The sequence below is a fragment of the Papaver somniferum genome, chromosome 3 (assembly GCF_003573695.1).
Source record: "Papaver somniferum cultivar HN1 chromosome 3, ASM357369v1, whole genome shotgun sequence".
In the NCBI taxonomy this organism is placed as follows: domain Eukaryota; kingdom Viridiplantae; phylum Streptophyta; class Magnoliopsida; order Ranunculales; family Papaveraceae; genus Papaver; species Papaver somniferum.
In genome coordinates this window covers 109,786,744-109,811,267 of record NC_039360.1, presented here as the reverse complement: position 1 = coordinate 109,811,267, position 24,524 = coordinate 109,786,744, and the positions used below count along the sequence as shown (strand labels likewise).

At 37.1% G+C, this 24,524-nt stretch overlaps 1 long non-coding RNA gene across 1 annotated transcript; it reads left to right on the top strand.

Moving 5' to 3' along the window:
- The first annotated feature begins 20,327 nt into the window (after window positions 1-20,327).
- LOC113357063 lies at window positions 20,328-22,621 on the top strand. Its single transcript, XR_003363406.1, has 3 exons — window positions 20,328-20,466; window positions 20,549-20,607; window positions 22,215-22,621. It is a non-coding gene; the product is annotated as an uncharacterized LOC113357063 (long non-coding RNA).
- The last annotated feature ends 1,903 nt before the right edge of the window (window positions 22,622-24,524 follow it).

Genomic DNA, 24,524 nt, shown 5'->3' with positions numbered 1-24,524 from the left:
AACTAGTTCAAATGACTCAAATGAACTAGTTAGAAAGTTGTTCAATTGTATAAATCTTATAGAAGTATACAAGACACAATTGAAGCAAAAACGATTTGATTCCCATGAATCGATTCATGAACTTTATAGCCACGGTTTGCAAATTGCATTCCTTAGTTAATATAAATATAAGTTGACAAATAATCGTCTTTAGATATAACCAAATCAAGTACGCGGACTTAGTTCGCGGACTTAAGTTCCCGGAAGGAGTTCACAAACTCCAACAGATTTTCTCGGGATGAGAACCTCCGCCAGTTCGCGGACTGGGTTCACGAACTGAGATCACAGCTCTTGTTCCGGTTTTCCTGATCAACAAAATACGCATACTTTGGTTCAAGGAATAAGGACTTATACATATATGTGTTTCCATACAATGCTTATATCCAACAATGGCTATATAATCTAAACTCTCATTTCAATCATTGAAACATTCTTAGAGGACGTTATATAGTTGTTATTCACAAGCTATTTTTCATCAAAGCCATTTTCAAAGTGATTGAAACATAACATGACTTTCATCACTAGGTAAAGATGAACTTGGCCAAAGCGAAAGCTTACTGTTAGAGCATTGTTCGGTCTAACTCGCATGCATTGCTATCTCAAGCACGTTTTTCAATGTTAGTGACTAAAACTATAAGTCTTGATTTCTAGTCTATTATAGCTAAGTCTCGGACTAGGATAGAAAGTGTAGTTGAGCTCAAGGACTTCATGGCTGTAGGATCAGAATCTCGCAACGATAATGTCTCAGCGAAATTATCAACAACACAACACAACAGCGTCGCAGAATAATTTCAGAAATGATACGATAAACGACGTTAGCTAGAATCACGAGAAAGATGTTATAGTCTTGCGAAAATTAGAGAGCTTGCAAGATTAACATTTGTAAGGCTGCGAGAATGTCGCAGACCATATCCGAAAATAAAGGACAGGTTAGCTGTCATCCACTATGTATTTCCCTATAAATAGTCGTTCAAGTTGTAAAGGAAAAGGAGAGAGATCTTTTTGAGTAAGAAACAAGTAAATAGGAGAGAGAAAGTCTAGAGCAGAGGTCATTCTTGATTCCTTTATCTTTTCTTGTAAGAACATTCAAAGATTGATCAATAAAATTAAGAGTGTAAATCTAAAAACGAGTTGAACAATAATGAAATCATATGAGGGGTGTAGTGTAGGATTTCCTGCAACTACATAATGGCACTAGAAACAGGGAACGATATTGAAGATTATTCTAGAAAAAATTGAAGATTAATATTGAGATTTATGAAGATTTAGAGTGATTGATTAAGAATTTTACATAATTTCTTGCAATTTGTTAACATTGAAGAAATGGCTAGAGAAGAAATACATCCGAACAACCGACTACTGTTAGAAGAAGCAAGAGAATTGCTGGGAGAGAAAGAAGTGAAATGGGAGAATCTACTAGAATGAGAAGTAATAGAGAAAATCAAATTCAACCACCAATTCAACAAACACTAGTACAAGGGAGGAATACAGATTATGATAGGGTAAGTATACACACTTGGAAATCAAATTCGCCAGAAGAAGTAGAAGAAGAGCAACAAACCAGAAACCATAGACAGGTAGAGAGAAATCAAGAAGCAGATGAAGGAATAATTCATGGAGATGAGGAAATTGGAGCGTTAGAAACGTTAAGACGAAGAATACATGAATAAAGAAAAGCTGAGGCAGAAGAACGTGCAAATCTAACAAGGCAAAATCATGAATTGAGGATGGAAAATATAAGACTACAGAATAGAAGATCGAGAAGTATTACAAAATCATATTCAAGATCGACTAGAAGAGAAATGAGGCGAAACTCACCCACAATTTATGCTGGAAACAATATTCAAGAAGAAATATCAAATCCTAATGAAGAATATCGCGAAAATAGACAAAATGAAACTTTTGATGATGGGCAAAATGGTAGAAATCAAGAGAACGGACAACGTCAGGGATGAAATGACCAAAATGGCGAAGGAAATCGAGAGAAAGGAAGAAGAATTTTACATGAAAGAGAAACTCAAAGAAATCAACAGATGATTGAAGAAGAAATTGAAAGACATTATGATGAACAAGCACATTTAATTTGTGAATGTGAAAGATTGAGAGCGGAAATGGAAGAACGAATTTCGGGAGACAATTCGCCAGAACAATCACGATAATCGAGAAAGAAGGCGTACACAAAACCGGAATAACGGTAATCTCAATGAAGAGTATGATAGAGTACAGAGGATGGCTGAAAGACAGCGAATGGAATTGATAAGAAATAAACAAAACAATGGAGGGGAAAATGAAAGGCATCATCATATGCGAATTCAAGATAGAGATGAGGAAGAGAATCGCAGAAGAAGACGAGATGGGGATAATGAAGAAGAAATGCAAAATTTCGCGAGAGAAGAAAGACATGAACGCAGAAGAAGAGATGCGAAATTAAAAAGACCAATGGATCAAAATTCAGGTGTAAATAAACAAATCTTGAAAGAGTTAGAAGAAATGAGAGGAATGCTAAATAATAAAGGAGAAGTAGGCAGAAGACAATTGGATGAAGCAATAGAAGAAGCTGCGAAAACTCCATTTACAAGGGAAGTATAATTAGGAGGAATACCACCGAAATGCAATTTTCCCGCATTAACCAGCATTTTTGATGGAACAACTTGTGCAATTCAACACATTAATGCCTATGTGAGGTGCATGTTGCAATGGGAAAATCATGATGCCGTATTGTGCAAATATTTCGCATCCAGCTTAACAGGAGAGGCGTTAAAAGGGTTTGAAGGTCTACCAAAGAATACAATAACATCCTTCAATCATTTGCAGACTACATTCCTAGGGGCATATATAAGTAATAATTCTTCGCGACCTGGTATAGAAGATGTGTTTGGATTAAAACAAAGGATTGGCGAAAGTTTGAAACACCTGACTAAAAGATGGAGAACTATGTGTAGCGAAATGGCTGGCCGTGTAGATGAGAGATATCATATATTATCATTTATCAATGCTATGTTTGCGACAAACCTATTGTATGTCCAAATTTTCAGAGTCAAGAATGCGATCACAATGACTGAATTGCGAGAACTTTAAGAAGAATACATTGCTCTAGAGGAAAGGCAAAATGAAATGGAATCATATCCAGTTGCGAACACCAGCTCACAAACAGCGAATGCAAGCTTATTACCCAAGCTAATAAACATAGTAGCGAATACTTCACAAGTACAACAAGAGAAGGTGACGGGTAACAATCAACAGAAAATGGTGGTTATGGGAAGCCGAGATCAAGAGGAGTATGAAAGAGAAAGAAATTTCTACAATCGTGGTGGAAATAACAAGATTCAAAGACTCGATCAACCACAAGAAACTTATGGAGGTAAAAGACGAAACTATAATAGAGGACAAGGAGGTCACAAGGTAGTATGGGAAGAAATCAAGATGCCACCTCTAAATGCAAGTGTAGAGAAAATATGGGAAGCTATAATTTTGATGGAGAGTATACCAACACCATGGAACATAGGAACGGAACCACCTCCAAACCACAGAAGCCATGAGTTTTGTTCTTATCATCATTTTCATGGACATACAACAAATGATTGCAGAAATGTAAAAAGAATTATTTTGAGAATGATAGGTCAAGGAAAACTAAACAACTTTTTGGTAGGGCACCCACAATGTCAACCATTTCCACCACCACCAGAGCATCACAAAGTAAACACGATGAAAAAGAAGGAAACATTCTTCATAGAAGTTGGTGCAAAAGCAAAGAATTTATTCTGTCACTCTATCGTACATTCATATAAGACAATCGAAGATTTTCATGACAATGTTTTGAGTAGAGTTTTCGCAAGAGATAACGATGGAAGAGAAATTATGAATATAGCGAAAATCTCGCCACTAGAGGAATGGCAGAAACAGATCATTTCTTTTACCGCAGAAGAGATTCCCGAAGGTGAAGAGGTGCATGATAATCCATTGGTAGTAAAATTAGAAATTAATCCAAAACCGAAGGAAGATGAGGATGATGAAGCTGAAGATTCATGGGCAATTAATAGAATTCTAATCGATATTGTAAGATCTGTGAACATCTTATTTTATCATACTTATAAAACTATGGGAGGAAGAGATAATGATCTTATACCATCAACATATAAGATATATGGTTTTAATGGTACTGCTAACAAGCCTAAAGGGGAGGTTACTATGCGAATTCCATTGAAGGGAATATCTTCCGAAGTCTTATTTTGTGTAGTTGATGTAGAATCACCCTGCAATGCGTTAATTGGTCGACCTTGGCTACATGGGATTCTAGGTGTAGCTTCAACTTTCCACCAGTGCATCAAATTCCCTCACCCCAGTGGTGTAGGAATCATAAAGGGAGATTGGGTTGAAGGAAAGAGGTGTTACTAAACTGAGATAGAATCTTGCGAAGGAAGAGCAAACAAGAAGGAAAACTGGCGACACAAAATCAAAGATACACAGAGAAGTGAGAGGTTGATGGTGGATGCAATCGAAAGAAAAGGAGAAGAGATGTTGCGAAACTAATGCTAGCTCAGAATAAAAATGATGAATATACCACTACCAAGGAAGCAGTAGTAGAAAATAATAAGGAAGCAGAGGATGGCAAAGGTAATAAAAACAGGAAATGTATGAATGATTAAGTTGTTGCGACACTCTCGCAATAAGGAAAATTCTCAAGAATAAATTTTATTAAATGACAAAATTGAGATTACGAAATGCAAATACAATATGATGATGTACGAGACTCTCGCAGAGATAATGAATTTTACAGAAAATAATCAGAGAAAAATGACAAAAGAGAAAGAGGCGAACCTTTATGGCGTACACCCTAGTTCGCGAATACAATTTCGCAAGAGGCAAATGTAAGACCTAAAGTACGTCATATAAGGGGTTGCATGGCTCAGGGAAAGGCTACACCGCCACCGGAACCTGAGTCATGGAGATTTGGGGTCAATAAAGCCCATCTGGGAGAGGCACCTTGGATTCTCAGCTTAAGCATATGACTTAGGTTGGGCGACTAAGGTAATAAGGAATCTCCCAAGGAGTGCAGATCTGATCAAGGCGCCGAGGTACACGGTTGAGTCAAGAGTGCCAGGGACGTTTGAAGTGTACTTTGCCATTCTTGACAGGTCTTGGCTTATACTGCGCTCGACCTGAAGAAAACCCCACTTAGGGTGCAGTCTCTTAACCATAAGCCTTATAGGTAAAAGGTATAAGAGGCTGCGAAAATAATTGGTTGTTGTTAAGACTGGATGGGAGGAGATAACTTAGTATGGTAGAAGTACGCCTCCTTGAAGGGGAAACCAGGGGGGAGATAAGGGCGGCACCCTCCATTAGGGAGCTGATAAGTGTCTTAAGACGCAAATGTCATGAGGCTTTTTATTTGCAAGGATATTAAGGATTGTCATATTTGTGCAACAATCCTGAAGAGGCAATAATACAAAAGAAAAAGATAAGACGATATCAATGGGTTTTCGCATGAAAGTGCGAAGACGTCCTGCGATTTCGTCGCAAGACGGCAATGTCATGGGGCTTTATTTTCGCAAGAATATTTAGGCCTGTCATATTGTCGCAACATTCCTGAAGAGGCCACAATACAAAAGAAAAAGTTAAGGCAAGATCAATGGGTTTTTGCATGAAAGTGCAAGGACGTCCTGCGATTTTGTCGTAATGACAAGAGGTGGCATAATAAGACCTTTAATTAGGAAGGCAAAATAAGACCACACAGGAATGAGATTTTGAAAAGAATCAAAATTCACTTCGCATAAGATAGCGAAATTATACATAATTAACTGCGAAATTGAGGCATAAAATAAGAAAAACTTATACAATCTCTCATTTGGATACAAATAACAGAGGCAAGTATGGGAATGAATGAAATTAGAAAATATTATTTGTCTCCATATGATAGATTTACTCAAAGATTCAAAAATTAATGATTATATTGATTAACTGTATTGCAAGGAAGAATTGTTTTAATGAATGCAGGTCAAAATGAAAGAAACACAAATATACAAAAAGAAGGAATAAATGTACAAGTATTACAGAGAATCAAAGAAAGAAAGAAATACTACTTCTTAGTTGATCCTTCATTATCTTCATCAGACTTGTTCCCTTCTTCGTCCGCGTCAGAATTTTCATCACCATCAGAACCTTCATCACCATCAGATTCTTCATCATCATCTTCGCTATCAGAAATAATCAGACTGGGAGTATTATGTGGGTTCTCTTCTAAGAGACAAGGATAATTAGAATGAGGGATTTTATGATAGTCACAAACCATTTGATAGTTTGATTGCGAAAATGCATAGCATCATTCTTAAAATTCGCAATAGTGATCTTGATTTGATTCTTTAATCTAGAATACTTATCATTGCGAGAAGAAAGATTCTTTGCGAGTTCCTCCTTTTCAGCTTCGAGTTTCTCAATCTTTTCACGATATCTACTTTCAAAATCTGCGAGCAAAAGACAATCAATTGTTAACTTGATGAAAATTCATAAGAGGCAAAAGATTAGTAAAGAAGAGAAGTTAGTAACCTTCTCTGTCAGAAATCATATCTCTAATCAAGGATGTATGCTCAACTTGGAGACTAACATTTACACCTAAATCTTTTCTGGCATCATCTAAGATTTTCGCAGCCCAAACAAATTCATCCTCATTACTTAAAAGAAGACGAGAACGAATTTGGTTTTCCCTTTCGCAGAGCTCGATGTTCTTGCGATTAGCTTCATCTCGTTCAAGTTGAACTTCAAGAAGAGTCTCTTGGAATTTCGCCAAAGCCTTAGCACCTTGATCAGAGATGCGATCCTTATCATCTATGAGACCGCTAATTTTGGTTCTTAACTCATTGGTTTTCTCTTTAGAATCAAGAAAGAGACGCTTAAATCGGTTGGCTAAGCCTAAACTAGATCTATGATCAATTTCTAAGAGGAGAAATTTAGATCTAAGCTCATTCAGAGAAAGAGATGAAATTCTATAATTTGAGAAACTATTTAAGGAATTATTAAGACGTTCAAGAAGGGTATCATTATCCAAGGCATTAGGAAATGAACGAAGAAGGGTAGCTTCATCAGAAAGACCATAAATGCCTGCAAAAAGGATCATTTAAATAAGATAAAACAACAGGATGAATGAATGAAGGGAAAATAGAAAAGTAACATACCGTAAAGTTGATTATTAGCTTGCTGAAGACTATAGATTTTGTTCTTATACGAAGAAGAATCAATTTCTAGTTGTCTATTTTTCTCGCGAAGACCTTTAACTTCAGCTTCCAATTCTTCATTCTTTGTGCGAAATTGAAGATTCTTCTTTTCAAGATTTTCGCGTCTCCTCTCTAGATCTGAGGAAACAACGAAAGAAGCTTTTCCAGCCTGCGAGAAAATATAAAAAATATTAATATAGAAAGAGATTTTGAGTTATGACAATGAAGAAGTAAAAGGATGAAAGTATACCAGACTATTAAGAGAATGCAAGAAGTCGGGAGTTACTGATCTAGAAACTCCACGAAGAGAACTGTCACCATCTAATAAAGGGACATCGCAAATTGTAGAGAGAGCTTTGCAGGTGTTAGAGAATTGGTTATCTCCCATTCCTTGCAGAGAATCAGAAAAGAGGCCAGAGAGCTTAGCCATAGAAGATTCAGGTGGAAAATCTTCACTTACGGCAAGGTCATCATTATCCTCATCATCCTTGTCACTTTCGAAATTTTTATGAAAAGGAATATTTGAAGGAGAAGAAGAATGGACTTTCCTTTTCTTTGAAGGAGGACCAGTTGATTTTTCCCTGCGAAGAGCACCTTTGCCTTTATCACCAGTCTTCGCAACATCGGCAGAATGTCGCAAGAGTTAGCGAACAAAATAATAAAGACAAATAAAGAAATATAAAGTGAGCTAAACGGGAAGAAACATACCTCTTTCTCCTTCTCGGGCCAAGAGAAAACCCAAGGTTGATAAGCAGCGAGATTTGCAGGAAGAACATTTGACCCAGCAATGTAACGTCCTTTTAGCATTAAACGAAAAACACACCATTTATCATTTTTGGATTGGCGAGGAGTTGTGTTCTTACCAGAATGCCGGTCAATGTCTTGCATGAGAACTTTGGCTTCATCAATGTTATCTTTCCTTTTAAGCGAATACCCCAGCGAGTATTCTCTTTCTTCATGGAGATCAGTTCATAGTTCTCAAAGAAACTCGCTACTGTGTATTTCTCAGCAATTATCTCTAGGTCTGCGAATTTAGGATCCCTAAGTTCTTTGGAGTACAGAGATCCTTTACCAGCACCACGGTTAGCGAACTCTAGCATCATACGGATGTAGTCCCCACTCAGTTGGAAGATAGCTCGAGAAAATCCCGAGTGAGCGAGAATTTCATAGAATAGAGGAAGATCTGGGTCATAAAGAGGAATAGGGAGACCTGCGAGAATCTGACCTAGCGAAATTATGATTGATTGATCATCACAGTACTGATCAGAGAAAAGTTTGACAGAAAGAATTGACTTGGCACTTTCACCAGGAATGGTAGAGAGAGTGAAACCTTTCTCAGCAAGATCTTTTTGGACATCTTTTAAATTCTTCTCATGTCTATGACCACTTGGAGCCATATTTGAATATAGAGTATGGGAATGAATAAAAAGTAAGAAGGTTGAAGGGAAAAATTACAGTAGCAGAACTTGCAGGAGAATAACAGAGTTCTAGAGATGAGAGAATAAAAAGAGAAGAGAAAGTAAAAAAAAAGTGGAAAGAAGAGTAAGAAGAGTATATAAAGGAGATTTTTTTTACTCGAAGAAATAAACACCATTAAGACGAAAAGACGTGAGCGGTTGAAAAGCAGCGGTTACAGAAGACGTGTCAAGAAACAGATGGAAGAAAGAATACGTGTGATAAATGCAGAATATGAAGAGATGAACAGATGCGACATTTTTCACATCATTCTCTGCTTTGCAGAGAAGATATGAGAAGAGGTAAGATGTAGGATCAGAATCTCGCAACGATAATGTCTCAGCGAAATTATCAACAACACAACACAACACAACACAACAGCGTCGCAGAATAATTTCAGAAATGATACGATAAACGACGTCAGCTAGAATCACGAGAAAGATGTGATAGTCTTGCGAAAATTAGAGAGCTTGCGAGATTAACATTTTTAAGGCTGCGAGAATGTCGCAGACCATATCCGAAAATAAAGGACAGATTAGCTATCATCCACTATGTATTTCCCTATAAATAGTCGTTCAAGTTGTAAAGAAAAAAGGGAGAGATCTTTTTATGTAAGAAACAAGTAAATAGGAGAGATAAAGTCTAGAGAAGAGGTCATTCTTGATTCCTTTATCTTTTCTTGTAAGAACATTCAAAGATTGATCAATAAAATTAAGAGTGTAAATCTAAAAACGAGTTGAGCAATAATGAAATCATATAAGGGGTGTAGTGTAGGATTTCCTGCAGCTACAATGGCGATTCATCATACAAGTAGAAGAACTACTCAAGGAACCATTGGAACTTCTCGACAAAAAGGTATGTGAAGACTTGAACTTATCTGTCACTCAAAAGTCTATCTACTCTATCTCCTACTTCTTGAGACAAAAAGTCGTAAGTTATATATATAGACTTAAATTATACACATTTGGTATTTCGAGCCGAGTATACCTCGCCTATCTATATCTCGAAATATGTGTTGGTAAGCTTTTCGCTTCGACCAAGTTTATCTTTACCTAGTGACAAAAGTCATGATATGTCTCAATCGTCTTGAAATTTGCTTTGACGAGAAATGGTGTAACAATATAACGTCCTCTAAGAATGTTTCAATGATTGGAATGAGAGTTTAGATTACATAACCAATGATGGACATAAGCATTGTTGTGGAAACACATTTATGTATAAGTCTTATTCCTTGAACCAAAGTTTTCGAACTTTGTTGATCAAGATAAACCGGAAGAATGGCTTGTTGCCAAGTCCGCGAACTGCCGAACTTCTCATCCCGAGAAATTCTGGTGGAGTTGACAAACTAGTTGCGTGTTTACTAGTCTGCGAACCCAGTCCATGAACCGGCGGAAGGTCTCTTGCCGAGATTTTCTGCTGGAGTTTGTAAACTCTACCGGTTTCTTAAGTCCGCGAACCTAGTCTGCGAACTTGAGAAGGTTATATATTTGAAGATGATTTTTGAACTTAAACTTAAAAAGACTAAGGAATGTAGTTCGCAAACCGTGGCTATAAAAGTTCATGAACCGATTCAAGTGAATCAAATAATCTTTGCTTCAATTGTGTCTTGTGTAGTTACATAAGATTTCCTTGCAATTGAACAACTCTCTAACTAGTTCATTTGAACTAGTTATGGTGAAGAAGAACATGGTTGATATGAAATTCTCATATGGCTAACCTTTTGGTTAACTATTGTTGAATCAACAATGTGCACGTTTGGGTACGGTTAACAAACCTAAAAGCGTGTAGTTCATTTGTGTATAACAAGCTAAGTTTTCGATCTAACGGTTGAGAAATATTAGCTTGAATCTAAATCAAGTTTTCATCTAACGGTGAATATTGATTGCTTTGTTACCAAGGAAAAATCCTGATTTGAAATACTATATAAAGGAGACATCTAGTATTTTGCAAAACTAATCCCCACACCTTACGTGTGATACTAGTTTGCGTATTAGAGTCGGTTCTCCTTTAACCTTTGGTTTTCCTCTTCTAAAATCAGGTTAACGACTTAAAGACTTTATTGGGATTGTGAAGCCAGACCGATACTACTTTTATCGTAGTTGTGTGATATGATCTTGCATCTTCTATCGTACGAGTACAATCATATTGATTGACTTGAGATTGATATCTCCGATAGGCAAGATATAAAAAGTAATCACAAACATCTTCTTCTCATTGTTTGTGATTCCGCGACATCTTGTCTCGCTACCATACGATTAAGATTGTTGTGAGGTGATTGATTAATCTAGGCTGTTCTTCGGGAATATAAGACCGGATTATCAATTGGTTCCTGTTCACCCTGATTATTATCAAAAGACGGAACAAAAACTTTAGGGTTTTTCTATAGGAGACAGATTGATATTTTGATAGACTTGTCTGTGTGAGACAGATTTGTTTATTTTCAAAGCCTGCGATTTTATGTCATAGCAACTCTTAGTTGTGGGTGAGATCAGCTAAGGGAATCAAGTGCGCAGTATCCTGCTGGGATCAGAGGCTTAGGGAGTACAACTGTATCTTGGATCAGTGGGATACTGATTGGGGTTCAACTACATTCCAGTCCGAAGTTAGCTTGGAGTAGGCTAGTGTCTGTAGCGGCTTAATACAGTGTGTGTTCAATCTGGACTAGGTCCCGGGGTTTTTCTGCATTTGCGGTTTCCTCGTTAACAAAATTTCTGGTGTCTGTGTTATTTCAGTTTCCGCATTATATTGATTTATCTTTATAATTGAAATAATACAGGTTGTGCGTTTAGATCATCAATTAGTATAATCCAACCTTTGGTTGTTGATTAACATTGATTGATCCTTGGACATTGGTCTTTGGTACCGTCCAAGTTATTCCTTGTGTTTGATTAAAGACTCGCTAATTTATATTAGCTTGAGTAAATCAAAACAAGAGAGAGATATTAACTCCTTGAGATACTTTTACCTAGATTGAGTCTGACTGTCTAGTTGATTCTCTAGAAAGTGTTTCGGAGTTAGTCCATACAGACTGATAAGCGAAATATTGGGTGGTGTTGTTAGACCCCCATTTTTCAATTGGTATCAGAGCAGACAAACACGTTCAAGACCTCAAAAGTCTGTGTTTGTAGCGATCTGACTATATGGACCATAAAGTCTCAATTGACGCCTCACCGGGTTTAAAAACCAAATGTAGGAAAAAGACTGATAAACTGGTTACTCTTCAAAAAGGGTTGGATGAACAAATCCGGATCAACTCTGGTCTTGTTGCAGAAATTGCAATTCTTAAGGATTTGATATCTTGTAAAAGTCCCTTGATGAATCTGAGTAACTCCAGTTGTTCCTCCTTAAAGAATAGTCGTAAATCATATGGTAATCAACGACCAGTTGTTATGAAAACTGATATGACTAGGAACCACTCATACAAACTTGAAAGTCTTGGCACATGTTGGTGTTGTGATTCTTCTGATCACCGTCAACAAGTCTGTATGTCGTTTCAAAGGAGCCTAAATGTTGCAAGTGATCTTTGTAAGAAATATAAACAACTTTTTAATACTCAGAAAGGACATACAAAACTAGTAGGAAACTATAAACAGAGAAGTACTAATAGTATGGGTGCCTTTGCTTTAAGATCTACGTCTCCCTTTCAATGGTTTCTTGATAGTGGATGTAGTAGACATATGACAGGCGATCTCACATGGTTTGTTTCTATATTGACTATGAAGGAGGTCCTGTAACGTTCGGAGATGGGAGTTGTTGCTACATCAGCAAGAAGGGAACGATCAAACTGCCCGGTGTTTCAGAAATCCATGATGTAGTATACGTAAAAGGTATGACTGCTAATATTCTTTCTATTATTCAAATCTATGACAAAGGCCATCGAGTTGTCTTCAATGCAAACGGATGTGACATTGTAGACAAAACCGGGAAAATAATTTTTCAAGGAACTCGTGGTAAAAACAAATGTTATCTTCTCGATACTCAGTTCAGTAACCGTTGCAATTTGACTAAGGTGGAATCTACACATCTTTGGCATGAGCGTTTTGGTCACATCAATTATCGTCTTCTAACTAAGATCATTAACAAAGAACTTGTTAGAGGCATTCCCAAAATCAATGCAAAGATTGAAGGTGTATGTGGTGACTGTCAAAAGGGTAAACAAACGAAGGTCCACCACAAATCATCTTGAGATATTCTCACTAAAGCTCCACTTGATTTAATTCATATGGATCTCTTCAGACCAATTCAACAACCCACTGTTGCTGGTAAGAAGTATGCTTTAGTTATGGTAGATGATTACACCAGATTCACTTGGGTTGCATTCCTATCTCATAAGAATGAAACTCTTAGTGAACAAGGTAGCAAGCTAAAGAAAATTAGAAGCGATCGTGGAACTGAATTCAAAGACACCAAAGTATTTGAATTTTGTGACGAACTGGGAATCATTCAACAATACTCACCACCTATTACTCCTCAAGCTAATGGAGTTGCTGAAATAAAAAATAGGAATATTCAGGAAATGGCCAGGGTAATGCTCCATAACAAAAACTTACCATTGAGATTTTTGGGAGAAGCTGTTTTTATAGCATGTTACTTGATCAACCATGTGTATTTACGGTCTAAAACCCTTAACACTCCTTATGAGTTGTGGTACGGAAGGAAACCCAACCTACACTATCTCAGGGTGTTTGGAAGTAAGTGCTATATTCTGAAAGATCGAGAACAGAAAGGGAAATTCGACAAGAAAAGTGATGAAGGTATCTTTCTTGGCAATGCTTCTGATAGTCGTGGTTTTCGAGTGTTTAATCTCATAACACAAGTCATGATGGAATCTGCTAATGTTATCATCAATGACATTAGTAACTTTCATCATGATAATCCTCCTGCTGAGTTGCCTCCAACCGAGACAATTGAGAAAGTCAAAGAAATTCCAGCATCAGTTGAAGTTATCCCAAAGGTTACTGATCCTGACATTTCTAGTGACGAGGAGAAGAGCACTGATCAAGCTATTCCTGACGAACAAGAATGTGTCCCTCCACGACATCTTTGGGTTCAAAGGAATCATGATCCCAACAGTATTATTGGAGGAAGAGATTTTACATCCAAAACAAGAGGACAACTTCAAAATATGTGCAATTTTGGTTGTTATCTTTCACAAGTAGAACCAAGGAATATTGATGAAGCTCTGAACGATCCCTTTTGGGTGAATGCGATGCATGAAGAGTTAAATCAATTTCAAAGACAAGATGTGTGAGAACTTGTACCTTGTCCCTCCAATATCAATATCAATATTGTTGGTACCAAATGGATATTCAAGAATAAGTCTGATGAATTTGGCACGATTGTCAGAAACAAAGCTAGACTTGTCGCTCAAGGATATTCACATATTGAAGGGATTGACTTTGATGAGACCTTTTCTCCTGTGGCACGTCTTGAGTCCATTCGTCTCTTGTTAGCTCATGCTTGTTTTCTTAAGGTTAAGCTGTTTCAAATAGATATAAAATCCGCGTTCCTAAACGAAATTTTAAAGAAGGAAGTCTATGTCGCTCAACCTAAGGGGTTTGAAAATCCTGAATTCCCAGATCATGTGCTAAAGCTCAAAAAGGTATTGTATGGGTTGAAACAAGCACCTAGAGCCTGGTTTGAAAAACTTACTACTTCTCTCATTAGAAAAGGTTTTTCAAGAGGCGGAGCTGATAAAACTTTGTTTACCAAATGGAGTGGGAAAGATGTGGTTATTGCTCAAATCTATGTAGATGATATCATCTATGGATCAACTTCTGAAAAATTTGCAAAGGACTTCCAAGTCTCTCTTGCTAAGGAATTTGAAATGAGCATTGTTGGTGAATTAAAATTCTTCTTAGGATTACAAATTCAACAACATAAGAATGTAATTTATTTATCCCAAGAGAAGTATGCTCGAGACCTTGTGACAAGGTTCGGTCTTGATAAGTCTTCCCCAAAATTAACACCTATGCCCACTACTGGTAAACTACATAGAGATGAGAAGGGAGCAAAAGTGGATCAAAAGTTGTATCGATCTATTATTGGTAGCCTTTTGTATCTTACAGCTACTAGACTGGTTGTTGTGCCAGGTTTCAGGCAAATCCAAAGGAATCTCATCTTGCAGCTGCAAAAAGGATCATTAGATATATTAATCACACTGTCGGGTATGGTTTATCTTACACTTTTGATACTAACACTGATCTATCTGCTTATTTAGATGCTGATTGGGCAGGATGTGTAGAAGAAAAAAAAGTACATCAGGGGGTTTCTACTATGTAGGACTGAATCTTGTAGCTTGTCATAGAAAGAAGCAAAATTCTCAATCTCTGTCTACATGTGAGGCAGAATATATTGTTGTTGGATCATGTTGTACTCAACTCCTATGGATGACTATGTAGTTGATACTGGAATAATGAAGATCTTTTGTGATAACTCTAGTGCGATTCGAATCACTGAGAATCCCGTTGAGCACTCAAGAACAAAGCACATTGACATAAGGTACCATTTTATTCGTGATCTCTATGAAAATGGTATCATAAGTATGGAATTTGTGCCTTCCGAACAACAATTGGCTGATATTCTTACCAAACCATTAGACACTGCTACGTTTCAACACTTGCGGCAGTCTACTGGTGTTGTTCTGGTTCATTAAAACGTTTCTATAACTCTTTCCCCTATGCTTGTCTCTATCTTTTGGGCAACTGAGTTTGAAACTCCAGTAGGTTTACTCTAGTTCAGTTTCTGTAGAGTTGTCTTTGTCTTGTTAGCATCATTTTTTGTTTCAAAATCCTTCTTTTCTTTTGAATTAAGGTCGCTCTTGTTGTTCTTTCGGGAATGACATCAAATGGGGGAGATTTCTTTTGAACTTGTGCTTAATGGTCATATCTTGAGGGGTGTGCGGCTGTGGAATTTTAGCCTAGCTTAATTGGGGGCCATGCACTAGAGGACAAAAAAGGTCACCAGAACCTAATTTGGGTCACCCCTTATAAAAATATTTTTTAAATGGCTAAAATGCCCTTAAATGATTAGAGTTAAAATTTAATTAATTAGTGATAATCTTAATTAATTAGTGATAATCTTACTTAATTAGAGTTTAATTATTTTTTTTCCAGATTTTTTGTCTGTAATTTTTAGTCTAACTTTTTTTTTTGCCCACATAGTATGAAAAATCGTCAAGGTATTAAAAAATTTCATTGACGACCCTCAACAGTCGTTAATGTTTAGACTGTTTAAGTGACGACTCTAAACTGTCGAAGATTCATTAATGGCGGAAATGCACGACAGTTTTGGGTCGTCATAAAAATGATCAATTCCCTGACGACCCTTTGGAGGGTCGTTACTGTTTTGTTTACGCATTTGACGACTTAAACAGTCATTAATGTTTTAGAAATGTCGTTATAGACTGTCGTTAATCTCTAAAAAGAGTCGTTAGTGTATGACAGTTTAGAGTCATTATTGTTTTGATCATGATGTATATGACGACCCTAAACTGTCGTTAATGTCGGTGAAGGGGTCGTTAATGAGGGACGTTACTTGAAAATAAAATATTGATCAAGCGTAAAATAGTATATTCATCTTCCGATTTTTACACCCCTGAAAAATTTGGGGGACAAACAAAATTCCACGTCCCCCAATTAGAAACCATGGCCCAATTAAGCTAGGAATTTTAGAGGGGTTGTCTTGTATCTCTAGTGGGTGCAGAAACTGAGAAACGACGGTGCTATCGTTGTCTGAAAATCAAGAGAATGCTTCTGTTGAAAGAAACCGAAGCACTGTGTTAACTGAAGATGGAATCGAGGGTTTAGATTTGTTTCTACCAGAAAGAAATGATGAAGAACAAGTGTTGTTGTTGGCATGATTGAATATGTGGCTGATTAGAAACCAGAATTGATGGAGGAAGAAGCTGAACTCGATTTACAGATGGAGAAGAAGATTAAGCAGATGGGTATTTGGAAGTAAAGTGGATGAGTTCTTGTAATGGTTTTTCAATGAGATTTGTTGTCATGAAGCTTCAGAAACTAGGGCTTGAGAAGAATTTGGGGATTATTGGTATAAACTGAGATTGGGTTCAATGGAGAAGGTTAATGAAGCTGTGATGGCATACGGAGACATGGGTTATGTATGATTTCTTATGAAGAGCAAGTTCTGGTGATGGAAATGGTAGAGATTCTTGAACTGAGATGTGAAGTTGGAATTTGGGTTTGAAGTCTGAGATTCAAGGTGGAACAAGAGAAGAGAAGCAAATGTTGCTGCTGAAGCTGGTTACAAAGAAGGTGGTACTGGTGTTGGCTTGGAGTTGGTTCTCTATGAAGAATGTCTTAAACTGATGCTGGGGAATGATTTGATGGCAATGTGCAGTGAGAATAGAAGCTGAAACTGAGTTGCAGGGATACAGGAGAAGTAGGAGTTGTGATGCTGTTGGTGGTTCTCTAGTGAGCTGCAACATATAGTATGTTGGCCAAGAGTTTTGTGAGAATGTGCAGCTGCAGAAAGTGGATGCTGAGAAAGAGAGAAAGGGAAGTGACTGAGACTTGATGTTATTGAGGGCACTGGAAGTGGTATTGCTGTTGAACTGTAATGGTAAGAATGGCTTAAGGAAATGGCTTGTGCTGGTGAACTACAGGTGATGACAGTGATCGCAGGTCAGCTGAATGGGCTGGAGTTGCTGCCATGTGCGATACAGGGAAGATTGAGAAGTTAAGATGATGTTGATATCAAGCAGGTACAGGGGTGAACTGGCCTGAGCTGGTGTTGATGGTGCTTTGTGTTGGTGGTTTGCAAGAAGTAGAAGATGGAAGTATGTTGCTGTCGTGTTCGGCTGAGTTGCAGAATGCAGTGATAATGGCTTGAGGCAGTTGCAGGTGATAGGATTGGTGACTTCAGCTGAGACAGATGGCGTTGCAGCTGCAGCCGAGAGCAGCTCAGTGGGCCTTGCAACTGTGATGGCAATGCTCGGCTGGTATGGGATTGTGGAGTGCAGGTGGTGGCTCTGCAGATCAGAATAGAGAACGAGAAGCTGATGCTGTGAGCAGTGATAATGGAAATTAGAGCATTGGTCTGTGATTGGAGTTATGTTGCGTACTGTTTTGGCCAGAGTATGAGGAGAAACGAGGGTTTGCACTACATATTAGTGCAATTCAGTGAAGAAGCTGGTGGTTTGAACTGGAGCAGTGGCTTGAGATGGTTGAGTTGAAGGAAAGGGTGCAGTTGCGGCAATGAATTGGATGGATGAGTTTTAAGCTGCAGAATGAAGAGTAGTACTGGTTGAATGTGCTGTTGAATTCAAATGCAGAGAAGAAATGGTGAATGAATGTCTCAAAATGTTAGATGAATGTTAGGACTTGAAGGGGAGGAGCTACAATTGAAAAGGGCTGGAATTTGGCCTGGAAACGGGAAAAATTAATACAGCCAGAACTCGGCTAATTTCTGCTTCAGGCGAGTTGAATCGCAGATTCAGATGAGTTGATTCGGATGGACTTGTACCTGTTTTGGATGGGCTTCACTCATGGGCTGATTCAGACGACACAAGGTGAAGGCAGAAGAGTATAAAAAAGAAAAGAAGAGTCTCTAAGAGCAACTGCAGTGGTGCGAGTATAACTAAAGATTAAAGACCAAAAAAAACGACCAAATTTGAGTTTAGTCTGGTGTGTGACGCTATGGGTAGAAGACTAAATTTGGTCGAGCGTGCACTATACGTTCGCCTGGTGTGGGGCGTAAAGTATACGTGCGCCCGATGAGATTCCAAAAAACAAAAAAAACAAAAAAAATGGGGTGGAGGTATAAAGCCCGCCCCATATTAAAGTGAATTAAAAAAAAAGAGTGGAGCGGAGGTATAAACCCCTCCCCACCCAAAAGAAAATAAAAAAAATAAATGGGCGGAGGTATAAAACACGCCTGGTGTGGGGCGGGGACTTTATGACGCCTGGTGCGGGGCGTTAATTATACACCCGCCTGGTGGTGGGGCGTTAACTATACGTTCGCTCGACTATATTTGGTTTTGGTCTTGGTCTTGGACCAAATATAGTCTGAGATTTGGTCTTTGGTCCGGATTTTAATCGATAGTCTGTCCGCTGTGTCTCGTTTTTTGACCAAATATTTGGTTATACTCGCCCACTGTGGCTGCTCTAATCGAGGATCTTTATCTTCTCTTCTACTTCAGTTCTAGGGTTACAACATGATAGATTTCCTTTTTCTTCTTGTTATGAACTCCATGATTATGAGTAGTTAATTTATTTTGGTTAAGGAATAAGTTGGAATTCCAAACATGATTTGTATGCAATGAATTCCAAACATGATTCCAAACATGGTTAAGGAATAAGTTAGAATCGATTGAGTTAGTTTTCATCTCTATTGCTAGATTAGAGTTTATTATACGCAAAAGTGATAATTTCTGATTGCAAGTAGCATAATTTTGAATATTTCTTGTAGTGATACATCCCAGTAGTCACAAGTGGATCATAACCTTTGTTAAATCAGATTAGTGCTTTTACACGTTCGGTTGCTTTGATTGGCCTGATTTCATAGAACTTAATGCATCTAGGGAATTAAACTAGATTAGTACTTTTACACGTTAGGTTGTTCTCTTAGATAGAACTCATACTCGCATCTTTTAATGTGTTTGTTGATGACAAGAGGAAATTAACGGGATACTATTGCGATCAAGGTATCCTAGGGCTTTTGATTAAGTTGAGATTAAATATCAATTCTAGTTATTGTTAAGAATACATGTTTGTGAATGAAAATTAATCCTTAACCAATATCTCTTCTATTTGATTTGCTTGTTTATTTCTTTATTTGTTTTTATTTTATTTTTACTTACATAAATCAGAACATCCCCTCATTGTTTATATAGGAAACCGAAAAAACTTGACAACTTAGTCCTCTCTGTGGGAACGATCCTTTCTTACCCTTGCTGAAAACGCGGGGGTCTAACAACCACACCCAATATTTCGCTAAGCAATCTGTATGGACAAACTCCAATATACTTTTAAGAGAATTAACTAGACAGTCAGACTCAATCTTAATGAAAGTATATCAAAGAGTTATATCTCACTTTCTCGATTCAATACTTACTCAAGCAAATAGAAATATGCGAGTCTAATTGAATACAAGAGAAATCACTTGAACGGTACCAAAGACCAATGTTCAAGGATCAATCAATTTCAATTAACAACCAAAGGTTGGATTTCCCAATTGATCGATTCAACGCACAACCTGTGATATTTCAATTATATAACCAAATATAATGCGGAAAAGAAATAACACAGACACCGGAAGTTTTGTTAACGAGAAAACCACGTGTAACAGACGGAGAAATTTAATTTGGATTGCGGGCTCGAGTCTAACCCACGCATTTGTTGCTGGGATCGCGCAATGTGGGTGCATGAATCCTAATGTTGTCGTGCCTTGCATTTGGAATCGAGGTGAGTGACTTGAGTCGTAGGTTGGGTGTCATTAACTCATTTAGCCATCCCTTATAATTAGAGAAGAGTCTAATTAGTGTTTTCATGCACTTAAGACTATAGTTGACTACTTGACACCTGGGTGTGTATGTGTCACAAGAAAAGAATGGGCATTCTCGTCGTTTCAAAGTTTTTTCGTTCATAAATGTAAAAAGATAAATTTTATTCTTCTTGTTCTGTCCGTCTCCCCCTCTCGTTCTTCACTCTCCCTCCCCTGTTGATGAGAAGCAAAAGAAAATCACAATTTCTTTCCACGAACTCCGAAAACCCATTTATGGGATTGAAATGGTTGTTCTAAGGTACGTTTTTCTTCCATTTCTTTTTCTTCGCAACACATATTCAGTCATGATTGATTTGGTTGGGTTTGTTTTGATATTTCAGAAATTGTCACTTGTTCTTTCAAGACGTGGTGATTGATTTATGTTGCTATCTGCGTTACGGTAGGGTTTTTTTCCTCTTCTATTACGAACTGATTTCGTATCGATTGATTTAGTTTGATATCATCTGTTTTTGCTTGGATTGATATCATTTTGCTCTTGCTGCCTTCTTTATTTCGATGTCCTGATTTTTGGAAAATTTTACAATTTGTTTAACCATTTTTGAAAATCTGGAATTGATTATTTGAGTTGTTAACCATGTATTTAAGAAATTTTGTTTATAAGCTTCCTTCAAATTATTTGCGTATTGCATGACAGGGTACTTGGTTTCAAATCCCATATTTTCTATGTGTTAATCCTTCTATATTGAATTCTGTGTAATTTTTGACTCTTATTAATGGATTTTACGAAGACTAAGCATGTTTGCATTCTTTGGGTTTGGTTCCCTTTTCCAAATCGAGTCTTGATTTTAAATTTTGAACTAACATATTAGTTGTTTGCAAAAATGACCAAGTGAATCCCTCTTTTGTTTTTATATCATCCATATATCCTGACCATGATCTCATCTCTTCAATGATTCATGTTGATTTCAATTTTTAATTGATCCCTACAGATTCACAAGTTTGTTTCTTAAAGAAATGGTTGGAATTAACATTTTTGCTTTTAAAACGGTGGGCATAAGTTGTTTGTGAAATTGTTTAGAAAGCACCCATTCTTTAGGTGCTACTGTTGACTTGAGTTCAAAGTCTAATGATAAAGAGGTTTCCATTCATCGTTTTCCTATGAAGTATAGTCTTATTACACTATTTCACAAGTTAAAAACCTATTGTGTTACACTAAAACTTGGTTTGTAAATTTTATATCAATTTTTCCCTTATGGTTCCATTTCTTTTCCAAAATCTCTACATTTGCTTTATTATCAAAATGCCTTGTCGGGTGTTTTTCATTTATCGTAAACTGATGCCATGTTTTAGTTTTTCAGAAATTAGACCTTGTCTTATTGGATGACTTGAAGCCAACCCATTGAACTACCTATTCTACTAGCTTGATTTGGTTTACCTTCCATGTTGGTGCAACTCATTTTAAACTGTATGATGCCTTATAAACTGGACTGGTTGCTTTACAATTTCTTTATGCTGAATCATTCTCTTGATTTGTTATAGAATGATGTACTCTTGTTAAGACTTTAATAGATGATTTGATGCATGCGGATTATTGAATAATTTTCTTTCTACAATGAAATTATTGAAATGTAAACTTGCTGCAATTTTTATTGGGAGTTTTCCTTTCTATGAACTAGCATAATAGGAAGCTAGACGACTCTACTTTAGGACCGTCAGGCCCACTGGGGCACCCCACCACCTCGGTGGCTACCCGGAAGATCGTTGCGGCAACGATGGCTGGTAACCAGAACTACCCTGGCGTCGGCACTGGCCTTTGTAAGGAGTAGAGTAATTTTTATCTGAATTTAAATAGATGGCAGCTTGCAAATGTTTGTGAACAAATGCTTTACATTCACTTATGAATTTCAGATTCTAGTTTATGCTCTTTTGATGCTTTGAGCTTTTGGCATTTTATTTGTATATCTTTTGACACTCGATTATCGTTATATCTCCTACTGGGCTGTGGGCTCACCCTATTTTGTTTTGTTTTGTTTTGTTTTCCCACAGAGTTTGGAGCTAGCTCGATGCAGTAAGCCGGAAAAGCTTACGATAAGGGAATTATGGACACAATATCGGTATATGTTGTTGTCCTTGTATATATATATATATATCATGGGCTGTGTTGGGTAGTTTTCCTATGGGTGCTAAATGATATTTTCTTTACATGTCTTTCTGCCTGTACATGTGTACAAACTAAAGAATTATCTCGGGTTAGAAGGAATAATTTTTACACTCCTTTTGACTGTCCAGTTTTCATTTTCATTTTCTTTCATCGTCAGCGTGTCGACATTTCTTAGATCATATTTGTTACCTATTTGGAATTCTTTTTATTTGAACCATAATGTGTATATGTCATTCTCTGTTTTGAAATTCATGTTGGAACTTGAAGATAGTAGCAGGCCTTGTTTTGTATATTTCGTTCTCTTACGGATTTACTTAAATTAATACTTGTTATATTTATGTAAAGTGTGTACTCATCACCATTATGTTTCATTTTGGATCTTTGGAACTCATTTAATTTAAGTTTGGATCTATGCAGTCAACTACTAAGTGTACTTAACATCTATACATATTGATTTTCCAGCATTCTTCTGAGTATTGATGCCCTTAATTGCACATTTTATGTTTGAAAATAATGGACTCGTTTAAACAGGCTATGTTGGATTTTTATGGACAAGAGTGTACACATTTTTTCCACTGTCTAAACTTGGTCTCTTTAATTGTTTTCCTTTCGTACAAAATTATTTCCGTTTTATGTATCGTTTTATACTTCTGAGTGACGGAACGGGGGTTTAGTCTTGCTGGACGGTCTGGATCTGGCTGGATCCAGCCCGCTAGAAAGGAAAATTCACCGGTCTGATACACCACAAATGCAGAAAAACTCCGGGGCCTAGTCCAGATTGAACACTGTATTAAGCCGCTACAGACACTAGCCTACTAAAAACTAATTTCGGTCTGGGTTGTAGTTGAACCCAATAAATCTCACACTGATTCAAGGTACAGTTGCGCTCTTTACGTCTCTGAGTCCAGCAGGATATTACACACTTGATTCCCTTAGCTAATCTCACCCACAACTAAGAGTTGTTACGACCCAAAGTCGAAAACTTTAATAAACAAATTTGTATCACACAGAAAAGTCTACGGTAATAGATAAATCTGTCTCCCACAAAAATACCTGTAAGTTCTGTAAGTTTTGTTCTGTCTTTTGACAAATCAAGGTGAACAGGAACTAATTGATAACCCGGACTTATATTTCCGAAGAACATCCTAGAATTATCAATCACCTCACAATAATCTTAATCGACTAGCGAAACAAGATATTGTGGAATCACAAACGATGAGACGAAGGTGTTTGTGATTACTTTTTTATTTTGCCTATCGGAGAAATTAATCTCAAGCCAATCTTACGATTGTACTCAAATACGATAGAAACAACAAGATCAGATCACACAACTACAGAGAAAATAGTTGGAACTGGCTTCACAATCCCAATGAAGTCTTCAAGTCGTTAATCTACAGGGTCTCGATAGAAACCTAAGGTTAAAGGAGAATCGACTCTAGCTAATACAACTAGTATCACACAAAAGGTGTGGGGATTAGGTTTCCCAGTTGCTAGAGTTCTTCTTTATATAGTCTCTCAAATCAGGGTTTGCAATCTAAGTTACCTTGGTAACAAAGCATTCAATATTCACAGTTAGATAAAAAATATCTTTCAACCGTTAGATCGAACTTAGCTTGTTACAAACAAATGAAATACACGTTTATTTAGGTTTGTGTAACCGTACCCAAACATGTACACTTAGTTGGTTCAACAGTAGTTAACCAAATGGTTAACCATATGAGCACTTTCATATCAACCATATTCATCTTAACCAGAACTAGTTCAAATGACTCAAGAAAACTAGTTAGAGAGTTGTTCAATTGTTTAGATCTCATAGAAGTATATAAGACACAATTGAAGCAAAAACGATTTGATTCACTCGAATCTATTCATGAACTTTATAGCCACGGTTTGCAAGTATGCATTCGTTAGTTTATATAAATTTAAGTTCACGAATAATCGTTTTTAGAAACTAACTCACTTAAGTACGCATACTGGTACGCGGACTTAAGTACCCGGATTAAGTTTGTTTTCAGTTCACAAACTCCAGCAGAAATTCACGGGATGTGAACTTCGGACAGTACGCGGACTTCAGTTCCAGTTTTCCTGAGCAGCAAAGTACGCATACTTTGGTTCAAGGAATAAGGACTTACACACGTATGAGTTATCACACAATGTTTTATATCCTTTCAAGGTTATATTCTAAACTCTCATTT